Source organism: Bufo bufo, chromosome 3 (genome assembly GCF_905171765.1).
Source record: "Bufo bufo chromosome 3, aBufBuf1.1, whole genome shotgun sequence".
In the NCBI taxonomy this organism is placed as follows: Eukaryota; Metazoa; Chordata; class Amphibia; order Anura; family Bufonidae; genus Bufo; species Bufo bufo.
The window spans coordinates 564,658,197-564,678,324 of NC_053391.1; the positions used below are offsets into that span (position 1 = coordinate 564,658,197).

The 20,128-nt window shown below is 47.8% G+C and overlaps 1 protein-coding gene across 1 annotated transcript in view; it reads right to left on the reverse strand.

Moving 5' to 3' along the window:
• Window positions 1-15,956, reverse strand: part of DGKA (diacylglycerol kinase alpha) — a 209,628-nt gene extending 193,672 nt beyond the window's left edge. Inside the window, exon 1 of the mRNA XM_040425594.1 lies at window positions 15,669-15,956. The gene's annotated coding sequence lies outside the window, so the exon portion shown is untranslated. The remainder of the gene's footprint in view (window positions 1-15,668) is intronic.
• Between the last annotated feature and the right edge of the window lie 4,172 nt (window positions 15,957-20,128).

The following is a 20,128-nucleotide window of genomic DNA, read 5'->3' on the forward strand; positions in this document are numbered from 1 at the left end:
GTTGCGGATTTGCTGCAGATCTCACTCTTTGCAAAGGGGGAAATCCGCAAAAGAGAACCGCACAAAGAACTGACCGGCAGTTCAAAATCCGCACGGCAGTTAATTTCTGCACGAAAAGCAAAAGCAAAGTGTACATTTATTTAATCTCACACGCTTTGCTGGTACTGGATTACGCCGCAGTTTTTCCACACGGGATTCCGCGCAGAAAAACTGCATGTTTTCTGAAAGGTGAGCAAGTGGCCTAAAATAAATAAAACGACAAGAGTACTGAATGCTTCAAATATGACAGTCTGCTGAGGACTTGCAAGTAGAAACAGGTGACGACAAATCTGTTTATGAGCAGGTTATGAAATACATTCCTTTAAGTAATCTGACAGGGACTGTTCAGCGAGGCTGATTACGACAGACACCCTACAGATTATTTACAGCAGGAATGTTCAACCTGCGGCCCTACAGCTTTTGTAAAACTACAACTCCCAAAATGACCTGCTGTAGGCTGTTTGGGCATGCTGGGAGTTGTAGTTTTGCAACAGCTGGAGGGCCGCAGGTTGAGCATGCCCAATTTACCGGATGCCCGTAAGTGTGCTGCCAATTTTTAACAACAGGTTCCATACTCAACGGCGGACACGCAGCATCATGACACATGTTTACCTATACATACACCATATATATATATATGCAACACACCATAAACATGGTACACATACATAAATACACTATATTTGCACTACACACACACCACCCAACTTTTAAAAAGCCTAAGGAGCTAAACTATGGAATGCAAGCGCTCATCTCCAGCTGCCGCTGTAACTTTAACAACTGGATCTGGAGAACCTGAGAGAACTGGCTGAATCCCATGCCTGGGTAGCACGTTCCTAGTCACACAACATTTTTTGGTTGTCACACCCAGGGCATGCCTCAATCTGAAAAGAAAACTCCAAGAGACAAAAAAAAAAAAAAAAACACCAGGAAATGCCAGACAATAACTCAATGTTTGTATGGTATTTTATACTTTACTATTTCCCAACATCTGGACGCTGCAGTTTTCACAGCAAGGACTGCCTCTAAAAAGACGTAGAGGGACACCATGCGAATACAATACACTGCAATGCATTTACACCGACTGAAAAATGGGAAACCAAAAGGCGAGTTATAAGTAGTGTATATCTATGCAGAAAAGCTGCAATTTGGTTGGGTTCACATGTTCGTTTTTTGAGCCAAAACCAGGAGTAGATTATACAAAATCAAAACAAGACAGTATCTGTCCTTTATACATATTGGGGGTCGTTTACAAACATTTTTACGCCATATTGGAATAAAAATGTCACACAACCCCTTTATTGTGACATTTTGAATGCCCATTTTTGTGCCACGTTTGATACATAGGAACATCGAAAGTGCGCTGGGGACATGCCGTAGACCAGCCCAGTGCCAGGATTTTGGCCCCAACAGATTTACTGGAAACATGCATAAATGCTGGGAAATAGCTACTCCAGCCAGGGGCACATGGACTGCTGAAGGCGTGCACCTCGTCATAAATCAGGCACATCTTCCGCCAGCAAAGCCAGAACAAAAGGGAAACAAGGAGCGGCCTAAAATGCCAGTCTCTGTAATTGACCCCTTCTTCCTTCATGGCCAAAAACCCGATTTTAACTTTAAAAACTGCAGCAAAAAAATTCTGAATGTGTAAACCCAGCCTTACCTATAAAATGATAATTACAACAACCTGAACAATCTTCTCCAGCAAAGTAATCATGGGTACATCATTTTTTTTTATTATGGACACTGGACAAGGCTGTTTGTGAATTTAGGAACACTTTGCCAACCCTGTGTAACCCCTGAGACTATTTCATCACACAAGATATCCATTAGGGTTGAGCGAAGCGAGCCAAAGTCGCTTCTGTCAAAACTTTGTTTGAATGCTGTATGGAGATCCGTCTTTGGACAGCATTCTAATGTATGGGCTCTGGTGAGGTGGAATTCATTTTCCCAGAAGTCGTGTGAGACTTTGGTGAATAACCAGCCATTTATTACTTGAAATCCATTAAAACTTGAATCTGAACTCGGCTTCAGTACCAGCTTGTGTCCCTGTACCGAAGCAGACTTCGGATTCAAGTTTAAAAATGGTTTTCAAGTTTAAAAATCGAAGACCAAAGTTATTCACCGAAGTCTCGCGAGACTTTGGTGATAACGAATTTCGCCTCACCGGAGCCAATACATTTGAATGCAGTGTGGAGGCGGATCTCCGTACGACATTCAAACGAAGCATTGACCTAAGCGACTTCAGATCTATGATCCAAAGCTCTCTTTACTCAACACTAGTAGCCATACACCTTAGGCCTTGTACACATTTCCGTGTCAGTTTGAGGTCTGTGAAAAAAGCACCCGTTTCATCCATGAAGATGTCCGTAAAGGATCGGTGTTTGGTCCGTATGTCCGTTTTTACCTTCCGTGTGTCATGCCTAATCCACAGACGCTGCTCTGCTGAAAAAATGTATTTCCAGAGCATCTCCTATCAATCTGCAGTGAATGCCATCCGTGTTGTGGCTGTGATTTTCACTGACCCACAGATTTTAATGGGCGGGTTTGGTCTGCATCACAGACCAAAGTGGTGCATATCTCAGATTCTTTTTTTCCCCCATCAATATCAGATTGGCGGGGGTCCGACACCCAGCACCCCCGCCGATCAGCTGGTTAAAGAGAAAGCCACGTGAGAGCAGACTTTGCTCCATTGCTCGCCGTCGACATCGACACGGCGAGCAGGTGTGATTACATGATGTCCCATTCACTCCCAGAGAAAGCCATCTCACTAGCTTAAAGGTTTAGAGGATAGGTCATCAGTAACAAAAAAAACTGTCGGAAAACCCCTTTAACCTTTTCCAAGTGGCTCCCTGGGAGTTAGGCCTCTTGCACACGAACGTTGTGTGCCCGTGCCCGTATTGCGGCCCGCATAAGGCATGGGTCCGCAATACACGGGCACCGGCATGTGTGCACTTCACATCACGGATGTGGACCCATTCACTTGAATGGGTCCGCAATCACAAAGATGCAGAACGGAAGCACGGATCGGAACCACATGGGAGCACTACGGAGTGCTTCCATGGTGCTTCTGTCTTTCTGAACTTGTTCTATTTTTTAAAGTTGAACGGGTCTCGATCCGTCCCGGCCGCCACACGGACGTTGCCCGTGCAGTGGGGACTGCAAATTGCGGTCCCCGATGCACGGAACGGATGCACAACGTTCGTGTGCAAAAGGCCTTAAAGTCCAACTTTTTTACAAGCCTTGTAAGATGACAACAGAAGTCAAATATCTTGGCTTTTTTGCTTTGTCATGTTCCTAAGCTTGTTAAAAGGTTGGACCTTGACTCTTACGAAACCACTTCCAAAAGGTGGCGTTAGCGAGTTTTCTTTCTCTGCCAGATATCTCTTTGTATATAATTTTTTCATGGAGAATTGCCACTAAGTCTCCATACACAGCTGGTCTCCTTAAAGCAAATGTGTCACCAAAATTATTTCACTGCCAGTTGACATGAGTTAATAACACATCTCCTTTTTTTCAAATCTGTTTTTATTTTCTTAATAAAAAAAAATAATTATTCTGTTTTCCGAACATGATTATGGGGGCGGCCATCTTGCCTGAGCTGTTGCGATTTATATTGATGACCTATCCTCAGAACAGGTCATCAATATCTGATCGGCGGGGGTCCGGCGCCTGGCACCTCTGCTGATTAGCTGTGGAGCGGCAGCGTAGTGTAATTACAAGTACTTGCTCCATTCAAGTGAAGGAAACAAGTACTCGTCATTACACTGCACTGATGAGACGAAGTGCAGTGTAAACAAGAGGAAGCGGCGCGCGCATGAAGCGTCGCCTCCTTCTCAAACAGCTGATCGGCGGGATGCAGGGTGTCAGACTCTCGCCAATCAGATAGGAGGATAGGTCATCAATAAAAATTGTTGCACAACCCAGTTATCAACATTTACAAAGAATTAAGAAAATTGCTCTACGGCAGCCATATGGGCCATAGACACTATGGTCTGGTGGGGACCTCACTGACTTCTATGGGAGAGTCTTCTAGGCATGCTCTGTAACCTGTGCAGAAGACATTGTACAAGGAAAGAACAGATGAGCTTTGCTAATCATCTATTGTGTATGATCGATCCTGTCTTATCTATACACATAGGTGATAGCATTACAGGCAGGATTAGGATGACAGATAAGCAGGTAACTGCAGTACAGTGATCTGTATATACCAAGAAGTGGTTCCAATTATTAGGCTTAGTGGCCACTGCGACAACTGCAGGATTTTATGGTTTTTGTTCAAATATAGATATTGACATGGAAATTTAAAAATAACAATTAAAAATTCTTTAAAAGTATGTTAAACATAAAAACGTGATTTAAACAATAGGTCCTTTTCTGATGACACATTTCCTTTAAGAAGGACCAGTGCACCTTCCTCTCAAGCTCCCTGAAAACAAAAGGTTCGGGCATGTTAAGATCCAACATGCCAAGCCTTATTTCCCCGGACATCTACCATAAGGGGGAGAGTGGAGAAAGCATCTTTGCATATTAGGCTACTTTCACACTAGCGTTCGGAGCGGGTCCGTCTGATGTTTCATCAGACGGATCCGCTCCTATAATGCAGACGTTTGCATCCGTTCAGAACGGATCCGTCTGCATTATAACCTAGAAAAATTTCTAAGTGTGAAAGTAGCCTGAGCGGATCCGTTCAGACTTTACATTGAAAGTCAATGGGGACAGATCCGCTTGAAGATTGAGCCATATGGTGTCATCTTCAAGCGGATCCGTCCCCATTGACTTCCATTATAAGTCTGGACGGATCCGCTCGCCTCCGCACGACCAGGCGGACACCCGAACGCTGCAAGCAGCGTTCAGGTGTCCACTCACTGAGCGGAGCGGAGGCTGAGCGCTGGCAGGCGGATGCATTCTCAGTGGATCCGCCTCCATTGAGAATGCATTAGGGCCGGACGGCTGCGTTCAGGGCCGCTCGTGAGCCCCTTCAAACGGAGCGCACGAGCGGACACCTGAACGCAGGTGTGAAAGTAGCCTTAGACGGCCAGTCACTGAGCTAATATATATATATATATTTGAAAAAAATTACCGGCAGCACCACCAAGCCAAAAAACTAAGTAGAAAGGGTGCACTGCTTGAGTATGGTAACTGGTGCTTACCCACTGATACGGAATAAAGAAATCGGACTGCGCTCCAGATGAATCTTCAGTGAAAAAAGGATTTATTCACCCATAAGGTGGCACAAGCGACGTTTCGGCTCACATATGAGCCTTTCTCAAGCTATATATATATATATATATATATGGCCACCATTAGGAGTCTTTCACATGAGTGATAGGGATTGTGTCAGGATCTATTCAACTAATGGTTTTACACGCAAGGTCGATCAGTTTTTTCTACGATTGTGTTCAGTGTGTGTGTTTTTTCTGTCCGGATTGCATGCGTTTTTAATGTGCATGAAGAAAAACTGGAGAATAACAATCCACATCTCCTACCAACCATTAGTGAGGACGCTTTGCATCCGGAGGCTGTCCATTTTTCACATAAGCCCCATTCACTTCTATGGGGCCAGGGCTGAGTGAAAAACACTGAATATAGAAGATGCTGCATAAAAAAACAACAATCATGTGCACAAACCCATTGAAATGAATGGGTTAACCATGGAGTACAAGGTGGCACCCAGTTTTCCAAAGCAGGCACTTGGAGGATTCCAGTCTGTGATGTTTATACGCCCCAATAGGGTTCAAATAAAAGGTTGATCTTAGATGAACAATTACTTTTAAGTAAATTCACGGTGCGTGGACAGCTTTATGCGGCTGCTGAGATATGCCAATATTCTGTATAAACCAATTGTGCTCGGATCGGCTCATGCTGAGAGGGTCCCCTACCTACGCCTATACTCCACCCCCCCAACCTAGAAGCAGCAGAGTTATGCCGGAACTGCTTATCGAAGGGTAGCCTAAAGGGGGCTACCCCAATAATGAGACCTGAAAGAAGGGAGGGCTCCTGGGTGGGTTGAAATAGTTCGAACCGACAAGTGGGGGGAGGAGGGCCAGGTTTAAATAGTGAACGCCCCGCCTCCCCTCACACAAATACGGCACTCTTAATTGCCTACCACTTGTGCTCGGATCGGCTCATGCTGAGAGGGTCCCCTACCTACGCCTATACTCCACCCCCCCAACCTAGAAGCAGCAGAGTTATGCCGGAACTGCTTATCGAAGGGTAGCCTAAAGGGGCCAAAAGAACCATGCATAGGAGTTAGAAACTTGATAACAGAAACTACAGACCAAAACTCGAAAGCCAATGATATTTCGTATAAGGATCCGGGATATTACGTATGGAACACACGGAACTGCGACGACCCAACCGTTTGATGACATGTACTGGCACCTTATGCATGGACGCCGCCGCTGCCGCGCCCATGCGGAAGGAATGTCCTGTGATCCAGCGAGGACCGACCCCTGGACCTGTCAACTAACCTGAAAGTACGTAAGAAAGGCCGCGGTGGTTAGCCGGGCATTGCCTAGTTCGAGTACGGGAGAACATGCCGCTTGGACTAAATACTACGCAGCCAAGCCTTCAAGGCCTGCACCGGACACCATCTGCTGTCCGTGGGAAAGTATCTGACCGCCACTGATTCCCCCGGCCGTGACGTCTTGGACGAGGCCAAGGTGAGGACATAGATGGACACGCGCCGGATGAGCTGACCTTTCCGCAGGCACCCAGCCAGCGTATTGGTGCCCATGAGCTCGCCTGACCTGAGGAATCTATGGAAGGCCAGGTACAAGGCTGTTTCTACCAGAGCGCTAACCTGCGGCCCGAACGGTTTGCCCCTGCAGTTCGCCTGTCACGGCCTGAACAAGCTACCGGTAAATGGCTGACGCCCATGTCGTTTCACAACAGACATCTTGCGCAAACCCTTCAACGCCGCTTTGATCGGGTGGGCGGAGAAGAGTGACGGTAGGTCCGGATGTAGCCTGCACCAATGGTGCTGAATACCTGCCATGTATAGTTAACAATGCTATAGGACAGGTTTAATTGAGAGTGGCAAAACCCAGACGAAGCCCAATAGGTGAGTGATAGGTCCCCGGCCAGCGGCCGGGTAGGTGTTCTCATATCTCTGAAACAGGTGCCAAGCCGTCTTGTAAGCCCTCAGAGTATTACTGGCCAAGGAATTGGCCATCAGTCTCTTAGCTATGGTGAGATGGGAGACTAGTCCCAGCGCAGCTGGGCCTGGTGAGGAAATTATTCTTTTTTTTTTTCTTAATCTCCATGCGTGAGAGACTCTAATGGCGGAGTCATATGTGTAAAACTAAAACGGAGAAGCTCTGCGTGAGGGACTCTAATGGCGGAGTCATATGTGTAAAACTAAAACGGAGAAGCCATGCGTGAGAGACTCAGATGGCGGAGTCATATGTGTAACCTAAAACGGAGAAGCCATGCGTGAGAGACTCAGATGGCGGAGTCATATGTGTAAACCTAAAACGGAGAAACCATGCGTGAGAGACTCTAATGGCGGAGTCATATGTGTAACCTAAAACGGAGAAGCCATGCGTGAGAGACTCTAATGGCGGAGTCCTATGTGTAAACCTAAAACGGAGAAGCCATGCGTGAGAGACTCTAATGGCGGAGTCATATGTGTAAACCTAAAACGGAGAAGCCATGCGTGAGAGACTCTAATGGCGGAGTCATATGTGTAAAACTAAAACGGAGAAGCTCTGCGTGAGGGACTCTAATGGCGGAGTCATATGTGTAAAACTAAAACGGAGAAGCCATGCGTGAGAGACTCAGATGGCGGAGTCATATGTGTAACCTAAAACGGAGAAACCATGCGTGAGAGACTCTAATGGCGGAGTCATATGTGTAACCTAAAACGGTGAAGCCATGCGTGAGAGACTCTAATGGCGGAGTCCTATGTGTAAACCTAAAACGGAGAAGCCATGCGTGAGAGACTCTAATGGCGGAGTCATATGTGTAACCTAAAACGGGGAAGCCATGCGTGAGAGACTCTAATGGCGGAGACATATGTGTGAACCTAAACGGAGAAGCCATGCGTGAGAGACTCTAATGGCGGAGTCATATGTGTAACCTAAAACGGAGCAGCCATGCGTGAGACTCTAATGGCGGAGACATATGTGTAACCTAAAACGGAGCAGCCATGCGTGAGAGACTCTAATGGCGGAGCCATGCGTGAGACTCTAATGGGGGAGACATATGTGTGAACCTAAACGGAGAAGTCATGCATGAGAGACTCAGATGGCGGAGTCAAATGTGTAACCTAAAACGGAGAAGCCATGCGTGAGAGACTCTAATGGCGGAGTCATATGTGTAAACCTAAAACGGAGCAGCCATGCGTGAGAGACTAATGGCGGAGTCATATGTGTAAACCTAAAACGGAGCAGCCATGCGTGAGAGACTAATGGCGGAGTCATATGTGTAAACCTAAAACGGAGAAGCCATGCGTGAGAGACTCTAATGGCGGAGTCATATGTGTAAACCTAAAACGGAGAAGCCATGCGTGAGAGACTAATGGCGGAGTCATATGTGTAAAACTCACACGGAGAAGCCATGCGTGAGAGACTCTAATGGCAGATCTGTATGTGTAAAACTAACACGGAGAAGCCATGCGTGAGAGACTCAAAAATGTATATATAATTTTTTTTTTTTATATATATATATACATATTTTTTTTTTTTTTTTTTTTTTCACTATCAACCACTTAAGCAGCTCCCGTATGGGCACAGCTCTAAATACGAGCATGAAGAGCATGGTATAACGCAGATCACCTGCACGGACTAACTAACATCTTGTGCCTAAATAACCCCCTTGGAACCTAATGTACGGCCGGCAGCAGGAAGCCAGCCACCGCCTATGATCTGCTCCCCCTGACCGAGCCTAGTACTCCTTCCCCTGATCCCTGCCTACCTAACGGCACGGCGGCCCGTGCCAGACTTTATTGAAGATGAGGAGCCTTACCCCCCAGCCGCGTGGGGAGCTCACGCTGCTCCCTGGCAGAATGCACCAGTGCGGGAGGGCCGACCCACCGCCGGCTGGACACTCGTACCGCGTGGGGAGCAGCGCCACTCCCTGGCAATGTGCACCGGATCAGAGGGAGCCCTTCCTTTACCGTGGGCCCCGGCCCCCGCTGGTTTGAACCGTGTGCCGCGTGAGGAGCCGCACAGCTCCCTGCCATTGTGCGCCGGTGCGGGAGTGCCCCCCCTCACCTAGGGGCTGGTTATTGTGACTAGAACCCGCTGGGAGACTGAAGCCTAACTGGACCTACCTGTGACCGTGAAGGCTGACCTCCCAGGCCGTGGCTGACCCACGTGCGTAGTCGTGACGCAACTACCCGTAGATGCCCACCCAGTGCCTGTAGTTAACGGGAGTGCGACCGAGTCTGTGGATGTGACCGACTAGCCCCTATAGTCGTGAGGGGACCCTACATCGAGAGTAGCGGTAACGGACCATCGCCTGTAGACGTGGTAGTATTACCTCATGAGTCTGTTGACATGAGACTAATGCCTGCAGTCGTGGCCGGTCTTAATAATGAGTCTGCAGTCGTAACGGATTTGTGCCTGCAGTCGTGGCAGGGCTTTAGAGCGGGTCTGTAGTCGTGACAGACTGATGCCTGCAGTCGTGGCAGGACTTTATAACGAGTCTGTAGTCGTGACAGACTGATGCCTGCAGTCGTGGCAGGGCTTTATAACGGGTCTGTAGTCGTGACAGACTGATGCCTGCAGTCGTGGCAGGACTTTATAACGAGTCTGTAGTCGTGACAGACTGATGCCTGCAGTCGTGGCAGGGCTTTATAACGGGTCTGTAGTCGTGACAGACTGTTGCCTGCAGTCGTGGCAGGGCTTTAGAGCGGGTCTGTAGTCGTGACAGACTGATGCCTGCAGTCGTGGCAGGGCTTTATAAGGAGTCTGTAGTCGTGACAGACCTGGCGAAGCAACATTCCTATCTATACCATTATTATAATTTTTTATTTATTTTTTTCTTTTCCCCCCCACCAAAGGCCACGACTGTAGGCGCCACCCTGTAAGAGATGCGCCAGAGGCCTGGACATAATAGTCCACCGTCCCCCAAGCCTATGCAGGAGAAAAGAGGGGGTTGGCCCCCGCATGCACCACCCCTGACTCACCTGGCGGCCATGACAGCCACGAACCCCACAGTATCGTAAGTTAGCCCACCACCTGTGAACCTGAATAACCAAGGACAGACGTGTGAGTGAGCGCACGCCAGCTGGGCGACACTTCACTCATGCCACCGCTCCCTAGCTAACCACCGGATTATTGTAACTGCGCCCGAACCAACCCCCTGACTGACCGTATGGGCTTACGGGCGGCCCGGCTGCGTGCGCAAAGTGACGTGGCCAGCCCCCCTCCTTGAAGCCCTCTTTATATTTGATCCTTGAACATATTCCAAATTTTATTTAATTTTTTTTTTTTTTTTTTACTCCTGCCTTAGTACCTAGCCACTGTGCCTGAGCAGAGGAGCCCTGCACCAAGACTGCAGTACCAGTATGGGCCTGTAGGTGTCGACCATCCCCCGCCCTCTCTCAAGCCAGGACCTGCTGGAGCGCAGCAAGCCAATGATTCCCTTCTAGGTTAGAATTAACCATTGAAATCCTAACTTGTTATACAGTGCACATGTCTGAGTATCTGCTTATCTCGTCTTGCCTGAGTTTGGCGCAGTAAAGAAGACGAGTTTATTCTGCAGCGGATTCCTAGACATGAATAAGCATGTCCACCTTCACAGCCTCGCTAATTGTAAATACCAGGAGAACGTGCATCAGGAGCGGCTGCGAGGGATTTGCGCTCCGCCATGTGGAACATTGCATCCCGTGCCCACCGCTATCGACTATTTGTACAGGGAAAGCCGCGGCGTATTAATCGCCTATAGGTTTCGGCTTCCGTCCCCTGATCCTGCAGCTGGACCTCCGCTTACTGATTGCAGCTAATGAATAGACCCCTGTGTGAGCGAACGGCATTTTCCTCTACGGCGGAACGTTCTGATATGGGAGTGAGTGATATATAACGCTGCGTCGTGGAGCCGACGGCCGGCGTGACCGATGCTCAGGGTATGCGAGCGGACGTCGTGACCCGTCGCTGCTGAGCCACAGGTGAGGGGTGCCTGCCTGGGGGACGCTGCATGTGGGAGCGGGGGTGCTTAGCGCAGGGCCTGGAGCGGATCGGGGTGCCTGTCTCGGGGTGCCGGAAGCGATCGGGAGTGCGGGCAGTCTCCAGCGCAGCTGGGGACCGGCGGCACGCTCGGCAGCCCCACATGTTATACATAGCGAGACGGGTGTGCAAGCCACCCTGCCTACCTAATCACCGCAGCGACGAGCTCGACGCAGCCGATCCCCCGATCCTCCAGTGACGCATGCCCTTCTCTGGCACCAACCCACAAGCCGATTCGAAATAGTTCGAACCGACAAGTGGGGGGAGGAGGGCCAGGTTTAAATAGTGAACGCCCCGCCTCCCCTCACACAAATACGGCACTCTTAATTGCCTACCACTAGTCATTTATGGTTCACTCCATCAACAGCTCCAATTAATAACCAGATTGTAACTGGAATCATTCCATGTGTCAATCTGGTCACACCATTCATTACCAGTGGACGATCTGCATGTACTGGTCACACCATTCATTACCATGATGTTTATTATTTTTATTGTTTAAGTATTTTTATTTTAAAGAAAGGGGGGTGATTAGAACTTTTTTTTTTTTTTTACTTTTTTTAAGTCATCTGGGGTGAACAATAACTGGCAATCATTAGATTGCCTATTGTGTTCATTGATGTCTATATAGACACCATTGAACACTTCATTTGCACTATACCAATATAATGCTGCCACCTAGTGGCCTGTATTGGTATAGTCATCTAATAGGCACCGAAGCCTGCTTGAGGCTTCAGCCTATTAGATCAATGTAACAGGTTCCCCGATCTGAGCCGGGGAACGCTGTTACCGGAGCGGAAGTCCGGACTGAGCATATGACCACGGCATCTGAAAGGGAAAACGTATACGATCAGCCTTATGGCTGATCGCATACATGTGCAGTGGGTCTCTGCTATTTAAAATGGCAGAAACCCGGCGGCTATGGCGCCCGCTGTTACGTGCGTGCGAGCGGGCGCCATGTTTGGAGACCGGACTTCCTCCGTACATGTATGGCGAAGGTCCTTATAGGGTTAAGTTTTACATGCAAAGCCTATTCAGTTATAATATTAATGCATTATATTGGAGATATTCCAATGGACATGTCCAGACCTGTTTTGACGCACTCAGGCTGATGTCAGCAGTAAGCTGGACAGATTTTGATAAAGTGATCTGTTATAGTGCTATCAGTTTTGAAACTTAAGATGGATAAACGCAAATGTGTTAAGGATCCAGATAATTTCTGCTACATATGTGGCAAATACACTACTTATGATCAGCGCAAGAATCTGACAAAGCGAGTGCGTCCTGCAGCTTGGGATGCATTTGCTAGTAGTGCAGAACTTCCTTGGGAACAGATGAGCTGCAAACTATGCTGAATTAGTAGGCAACATGCTTACAGCACATGAACAACTTGGCTGCCGAATGTCATTGAAAGTGCATTTCTTACATTCCCATCTTGACTTTTTCCCACCCAATTTGGGGCACGTAAGTGACGAACATGGAGAGCGGTTCCATAAAGATATTTCTACACTGGAGAACAGGTATCAAGGCCGCTGGAATCCCAACATGATGGGAGACTACTGCTGGTGTTTGCAACGGGAAAATTTGACCGTTCACAAACGCAAAAGCAGATGCCTGAAGGACTTCTAGCAGTACTGGGCCTTGCTCAAGTAAGACTTTTAAACTGAAAAACTAGACTTTTTGAAATTTTGTTATTCCATTACATTTTCATACACTGTTTACTACACAAACTTTGATGTAGATCAGGTAATTGTTGGAGTAAAACTCGTCATAATTATTCAATGCTTTCCAAGTGCTTAATTCATTTAGGCATACTTATGCATAGCAAAATTATGTGACGTGTTACAACAATTCTGACTTCGGATTTGTAATCCGCACACTCGATTTAGTATAGGACAATTGGTTTTTGCCCAGTAGCAGATGAAAAGTTTTTTGTTGTTGTTGCGTGGAAACCAGTGGACTGTCTGCATGTACTGGTCACACCATTCATTACCAGTGGACTATCTGCATGTACTGGTCACGATGCATTCATTACCAGTAGACTATCTGCATGTACTGGTCACATCATTCATTACCAGTAGACTATCTTCATGTACTGGTCACGATGCATTCATTACCAGTGGACTATGTGCATGTACTGGTCACACCATTCATTACCAGTGGAGTATGTGCATGTACTGGTCACACCATCCATTACCAGTAGACTATCTGCATGTACTGGTCACACCATTCATTACCAGTGGACTATGTCCATGTACTGGTCACGATGCATTCATTGCCAGTGGACTATCTGCATGTACTGGTCACAATGCATTCATTACCAGTGGACTGTCTGCATGTACTGGTCACACCATTCATTACCAGTGGAGTATGTGCATGTACTGGTCACGATGCATTCATTGCCAGTGGACTATCTGCATGTACTGGTCACGATGCATTCATTACCAGTGGACTATCTGCATGTACTGGTCACACCATTCATTACCAGTGGACTATGTGCATGTACTGGTCACACCATTCATTACCAGTGGACTATCTGCATGTACTGGTCACGATGGATTCATTACCAGTGGACTATGTGCATGTACTGGTCACACCATTCATTACCAGTGGACTATGTCCATGTACTGGTCACGATGCATTCATTGCCAGTGGACTATCTGCATGTACTGGTCACACCATTCATTACCAGTGGACTATGTCCATGTACTGGTCACGATGCATTCATTGCCAGTGGACTATCTGCATGTACTGGTCACAATGCATTCATTGCCAGTGGACTATCTGCATGTACTGGTCACAATGCATTCATTGCCAGTGGACTATCTGCATGTACTGGTCACAATGCATTCATTGCCAGTGGACTATCTGCATGTACTGGTCACAATGCATTCATTACCAGTGGACTATGTCCATGTACTGGTCACGATGCATTCATTGCCAGTGGACTATCTGCATGTACTGGTCACAATGCATTCATTGCCAGTGGACTATCTGCATGTACTGGTCACAATGCATTCATTGCCAGTGGACTATCTGCATGTACTGGTCACAATGCATTCATTGCCAGTGGACTATCTGCATGTACTGGTCACAATGCATTCATTACCAGTGGACTATGTCCATGTACTGGTCACACCATTCATTACCAGTAGACTATATTCATGTACTGGTCACGATGCATTCATTACCAGTGGACTATGTGCATGTACTGGTCACGATGCATTTATTACCAGTAGACTATGTCCATGTACTGGTCACGTTGCATTCATTACCAGTGGACTGTCTGCATGTACTGGTCACGATGCATTCATTACCAGTGGACTATGTGCATGTACTGGTCACACCATTCATTACCAGTAGACTATCTTCATGTACTGGTCACGATGCATTCATTACCAGTGGACTGTCTGCATGTACTGGTCACACCATTCATTACCAGTGGACTATGTGCATGTACTGGTCACGATGAATTAATTGCCAGTAGACTATCTGCATGTACTGGTCACACCATTCATTACCAGTAGACTATCTGCATGTACTGGTCACACTATTCATTACCAGTAGACTATCTTCATGTACTGGTCACGATGCATTCATTACCAGTGCTTTATCTGCATGTACTGGTCACGATGCATTTATTACCAGTGGACGATCTGCATGTACTGGTCGCACCATTCATTACCAGTGGACTATGTGCATGTACTGGTCACACCATTCATTACCAGTAGACTATCTGCATGTACTGGTCACGATGAATTCATTGCCAGTGGACTATCTGCATGTACTGGTCACACCATTCATTACCAGTAGACTATCTTCATGTACTGGTCACGATGCATTCATTACCAGTGCTTTATCTGCATGTACTGGTCACGATGCATTTATTACCAGTGGACGATCTGCATGTACTGGTCACAATGCATTCATTGCCAGTGGACGATCTGCATGTACTGGTCACGATGCATTCATTACCAGTGGACGATCTGCATGTACTGGTCACGATGCATTCATTACCAGTGGACGATCTGCATGTACTGGTCACGATGCATTCATTGCCAGTGGACGATCTGCATGTACTGGTCGCACCATTCATTACCAGTGGACTATGTGCATGTACTGGTCACTCATCAGATCATTAACCTTTCACATGCCAGTTTTTAAACAATTGCCATTCCATGTGAACCTCCACAGCTCAGACATCACCGCTGCAAACCCCACTCTGCTGACTCTGCAGCACCAAGCTCTAACACACAGGACATGCTGGTCCTTGTAGTTCCATGCCTGACATTAGAAGTACTCCCCAGCTTGTACAGAGAGCTCAGTCTCCATCCCCCGACCACTGGTGACCAGCAGCTCCATGTCTGCCATCAGGGTACGATTAGATGCATTATCCTGGCACAGAAAGGCAGTTTTTAGGCCAAAACCCCCAGGTCCCCGTCACCCAGGGCTCACCTGGCGCTCCTCAGTGGTGGCCGCCTTATCTCCTGTCTGGTTTCTTCTCCTCTTCAGGCAGGATGTGGCAACAAAACAAAAGAAAGATAAAAAGCCCAGAAGCGGGCAGAAGACGGAGGGGGCGGCGAAGACGAGTAATAATATGTTGCTGCCAGGAAGTGAAACTTCAGCAAAGTAACTAAGAAGAATGGCTACATGTAGTGAGGGGGGGGGGATTAACGCAGGTTAGTCAGAGGCTGGAGCGGCTCCAGGGAGCAGCTCACACCCTCTGTGCGGCCTCTCCCCCTGACACAGCTGTGAGGTGAGGAATCCCTGCCGGAGGAGGCAGCCTGTGTGTGACTGGAGCCCTAGCCCCTCGCTGGTGACGCAGGGGAATCCTCTCAGAGAGTCAGGGCTGCGGCTTTTGTTGGCGCCTTATTCCCTGCAGGAGGGCGCTGCGTTTTCTGCTCTGACAGAAATGGCTCTCTAGTCCTCCATTTTTAGAATGTAATTATAATAGATAAGTAGTTACCATATTCTGTGCTGATTAATGTGAAAGAGCCCCAAACCCTCCTTGTGGGTCAGGCTCGGACTGGCCCACAGGGGAACAGGGGAATCCCCCGGTGGGCCCCTAAGCAAGGTGGGCCCCTAGTCTTTTACCCCCCTGCACAAGTGGCACACAACACAGTAGATTTACTGCACTACATACATATATTCAATGTACAGCACCTCAACCAGCTTATGTTCATATAAAAAAAAGCTAAGAATCTCCCCAGTTAAGGCTACTTTCACACTAGCGTTCTGCTGTCCGCTCGTGAGCTCCGTTTGAAGGGGCTCACGAGCGGAGCAGAACGCTTCCGTCCAGCCCTGATGCAGTCTGAATGGATGCGGATCCGCTCAGACTGCATCAGTCTGGCGGCGTTCAGCCTCCGCTCCGCTCGCCTCCGCACGGCCAGGCGGACAGCTGAACGCTGCTTGCAGCGTTCGGGTGTCCGCCTGGCCGTGCGGAGGCGTGCGGATCCGTCCAGACTTACAATGTAAGTCAATGGGAACGGATCCGCTTGAAGATGACACCATATGGCTCAATCTTCAAGCGGATCCGTCCCCCATTGACTTTACATTGAAAGTCTGAACGGATCCGCTCAGGCTACTTTCGCACTTAGAAATTTTTCTAAGTTATTAATGCAGACGGATCCGTACTGAACGGAGTCTCCGTCTGCATTAATATGATCGTATTCGTTCAGAACGGATCCGATCAAGCGCAAGTGTGAAAGTAGCCTTATTATTATAGACACGATCAGAGCTGAGATGACTTTTAGGTATAGAGGAAAGCTAGCCAGTGTCTTCTTCTCCCCAGAACCTACCTTCTCCATGCAGGGACCCCCACATATTGAATTATCTGTTAGCATCTTGCTGCTGTGTGTGAAGTTAATATTTGAATGTATCCATACGGTGGGCCCTCAAAATAAATTTTACTGGTGGGCCCTAGGCACCCCAGTCCGACACTGTTGTGGGTGACCATTCTAGAATGATGGCGGCCTGCCCCTGTTCTCCTGATAGGTGGAGACCCCTAGACAATGGTTGTCCCATAGAGATGAATGGAGCGGCAGCGCGCATGCATGACCGTCACACCGTTCACTCCGGGACTATCCTCATGGGACCGTCCCTTTAAAGGGGTTGTCCGGGTTCAGAGCTGACCCCGTAAATGTCTCCATCTTCACCCAGGCAGCCCCCCTGATTTCATGCTCCGATGTTCTCCCTTCCCTGTGCTGTATTGCGCAGGGCAAGGGCTTTTTGTTTACATTGGCACACTGCTAGGAGGAGGCTTCCGCCCAGAAGTTTCCTGTGACGTCACCGGTTCTGATGGGCGGGCTTTAGCTCTGCCCTAACTGTTTTATAGGCTAGGGCAGCACTAAAGCCCGCCTCCTCCGCCTAGCTTTCCACATGGAGAGCCTGATACGTCACCGGCTCTCCTAAAAAAGGGGTGAAGATGGGGATAGGTCCGGGTTCAGCTCTTTAAAGGGGTTGTCTCATCATAGACAATAGGGGCATATCGCTAGGATATGCCCCCATTGTCTTATAGGTGCGGGTCCCACCACTATATCGAGAATGGAGCCCTGCAAGGTGGTGGCTGGAGGATTTTGGTCTGGCCACCACCAAGCCGGCTCCTCATAGAAGTAAATGGGAGCGTACCGGGCATGTGCGGCCCCCGCTCTCATTCATTTCTATGGGGCAGACGGAAATAGCCGAGCCAGCACTCCACTATTTTCGCCGGCCCCATAGAAAATGAATGGAGGGCGGCTGTGCATGCGCAGTGCACCCTACTTCACTGGCAGGGCTCCGTTCTCGATATGCCCCCATTATCCATTATGAGACAACCCCTTTAAGGCCTCGTGCACACGAACATGTGTGTGCCCCTTAGGTCCACAATATACGGGCACTGGCCCTTTGCACTCAGTATCACGGATGCAGATCCATTGACTTGAATAGGTACAGAGCTGTGCGGAATGGAGGTACTATGAAGTACTTTGTGGGATTTCGGTCCGTGGCTCCACAACGCACAAAAATAGAACATATCTTATTTTTATGCAGATAGCAAACCCTTTAAGTGAATGGGTCTGCATCCACAAACAGTGTGCACATGAACAGTGCCCGTGCAGTGCGGACGGCAATGTGCGCTCCACGGGCACGGGGCTTGAGCCCTAACCCTTAGGCCACCTGCAGACATTTTTCCACGGAGATATCTGTGTGAACATGAAATGGCAGAAAATTTCTTGCTAAGGGGATATCCTAAACCCCTCTTAGATTCAGAGATAGAGAAATGTAAGATTGAGACATTTAAGCCCCATGTTGAAAATAAACGGTTACCGTTTATTGTCAAATATCACCCCTAGATAAATAAGTTTCATCATGTGGTTAATAAACACTGGGGAATTATGCGCTCAGCTTATCCAGATGTTGCCGAATTCCACGATATCCCTATGATCTGCTATAAGAGAACCAGGAACATTAGAGACACTATTGTAAAAGCGGACATAGGTGGTACTACTAGCATGCCCCGTCAACTTTTTCTTTCCACACCAAAAAGAGGCACTTTCCCCTATCTACAGTGTGTTCACTGTTCTGCGGTAATTAAGGGCGAATCCTTTTTTCATCCACACACTGGGAAGAAATTTCCAGTAAAAGGTTTCTTCACTTGCGATAGCAATTTTGTTGTATATCTGCTAAAATGCCCTTGTGGCTTATTGTACATTGGTGAGACATCTGTCAGAATGAAGGACAGGTTCAGTAATCACAAATCCACCATACGTAAGAAAAATTTGCTATTGCCTGTTCCCCTTCATTTTGACAGGTGTGCTCACAATTAAGGTTTCAAATAATTGAGCAGGTACTGCCACCGCGCAGAGGTGGCAACAGGTTGCTATTACTGAAAAAACGTGAAAGTTTTTGGATTCACACCCTGCAGACCATTGAACCGAAAGGTTTAAAGGGTTTCTATCACTTGGTATGACATAATTAGCTGTCAGACACTAGCGATCTGCTAGTGTCTGCTCTGGCCAACCATCCTACTATAATCACTTGTGGGGCAGCGGTTTTGCTAAAAAACTAACTTTTATAAATATGCTAATGAGCCTCTAGGTGCTATGTGGGCGTCATTAGCACCTAGAGGCTCCGTCTACCTTCATACACAGCCGCCGCCCAGCGCGTCCCTCCAGCCCGCCCATGTCCTCCTCCGTGTGACGCAGCGGCCGAATTCTCGCGCATGCGCCGTGCGCGGCTGTATTCGGCGCATTTGAGATGTCTGAGCTCGGAGCGGTCAGACATTCAATGCGCATGCGCGGATGTATTCGGCGCATGCGCATTGAATGTCTGACCGCTCCGAGCTCACATCTCAAATGCGCCGAATACAGCCGCGCACGGCGCATGCGCGAGAATTCGGCCGCTGCGTCACACGGAGGAGGACATGGGCGGGCTGGAGGGACGCGCTGGGCGGCGGCTGTGTATGAAGGTAGACGGAGCCTCTAGGTGCTAATGACGCCCACAAATAGCACCTAGAGGCTCATTAGCATATTTATAAAAGTTAGTTTTTTAGCAAAACCGCTGCCCCACAAGTGATTATAGTAGGATGGTTGGCCAGAGCAGACACTAGCGGATCGCTAGTGTCTGACAGCTAATTATGTCATACCAAGTGATAGAAACCCTTTAAATCGAGAATATGATTTGAGTGCATTCCTGTAAGATCCAAAGGAAATTCTACTGTAATTACATTTTTAATGTACTATATGTATTCTTTATTCATTCAGTCACAGAGAAAATGAAAATAATGAAGCATCTGAAAAAAGAAAAAAGAGCAGCAAGATTTAATATGTCGATATTTTGAGATAGCCAGTGGGTTATTTAGTTCTCAAATAGATGATTATTATTATCATTACATTGAATATGTTTATTGTCATTTCTAGATTTATTGTATCCCATGTCTA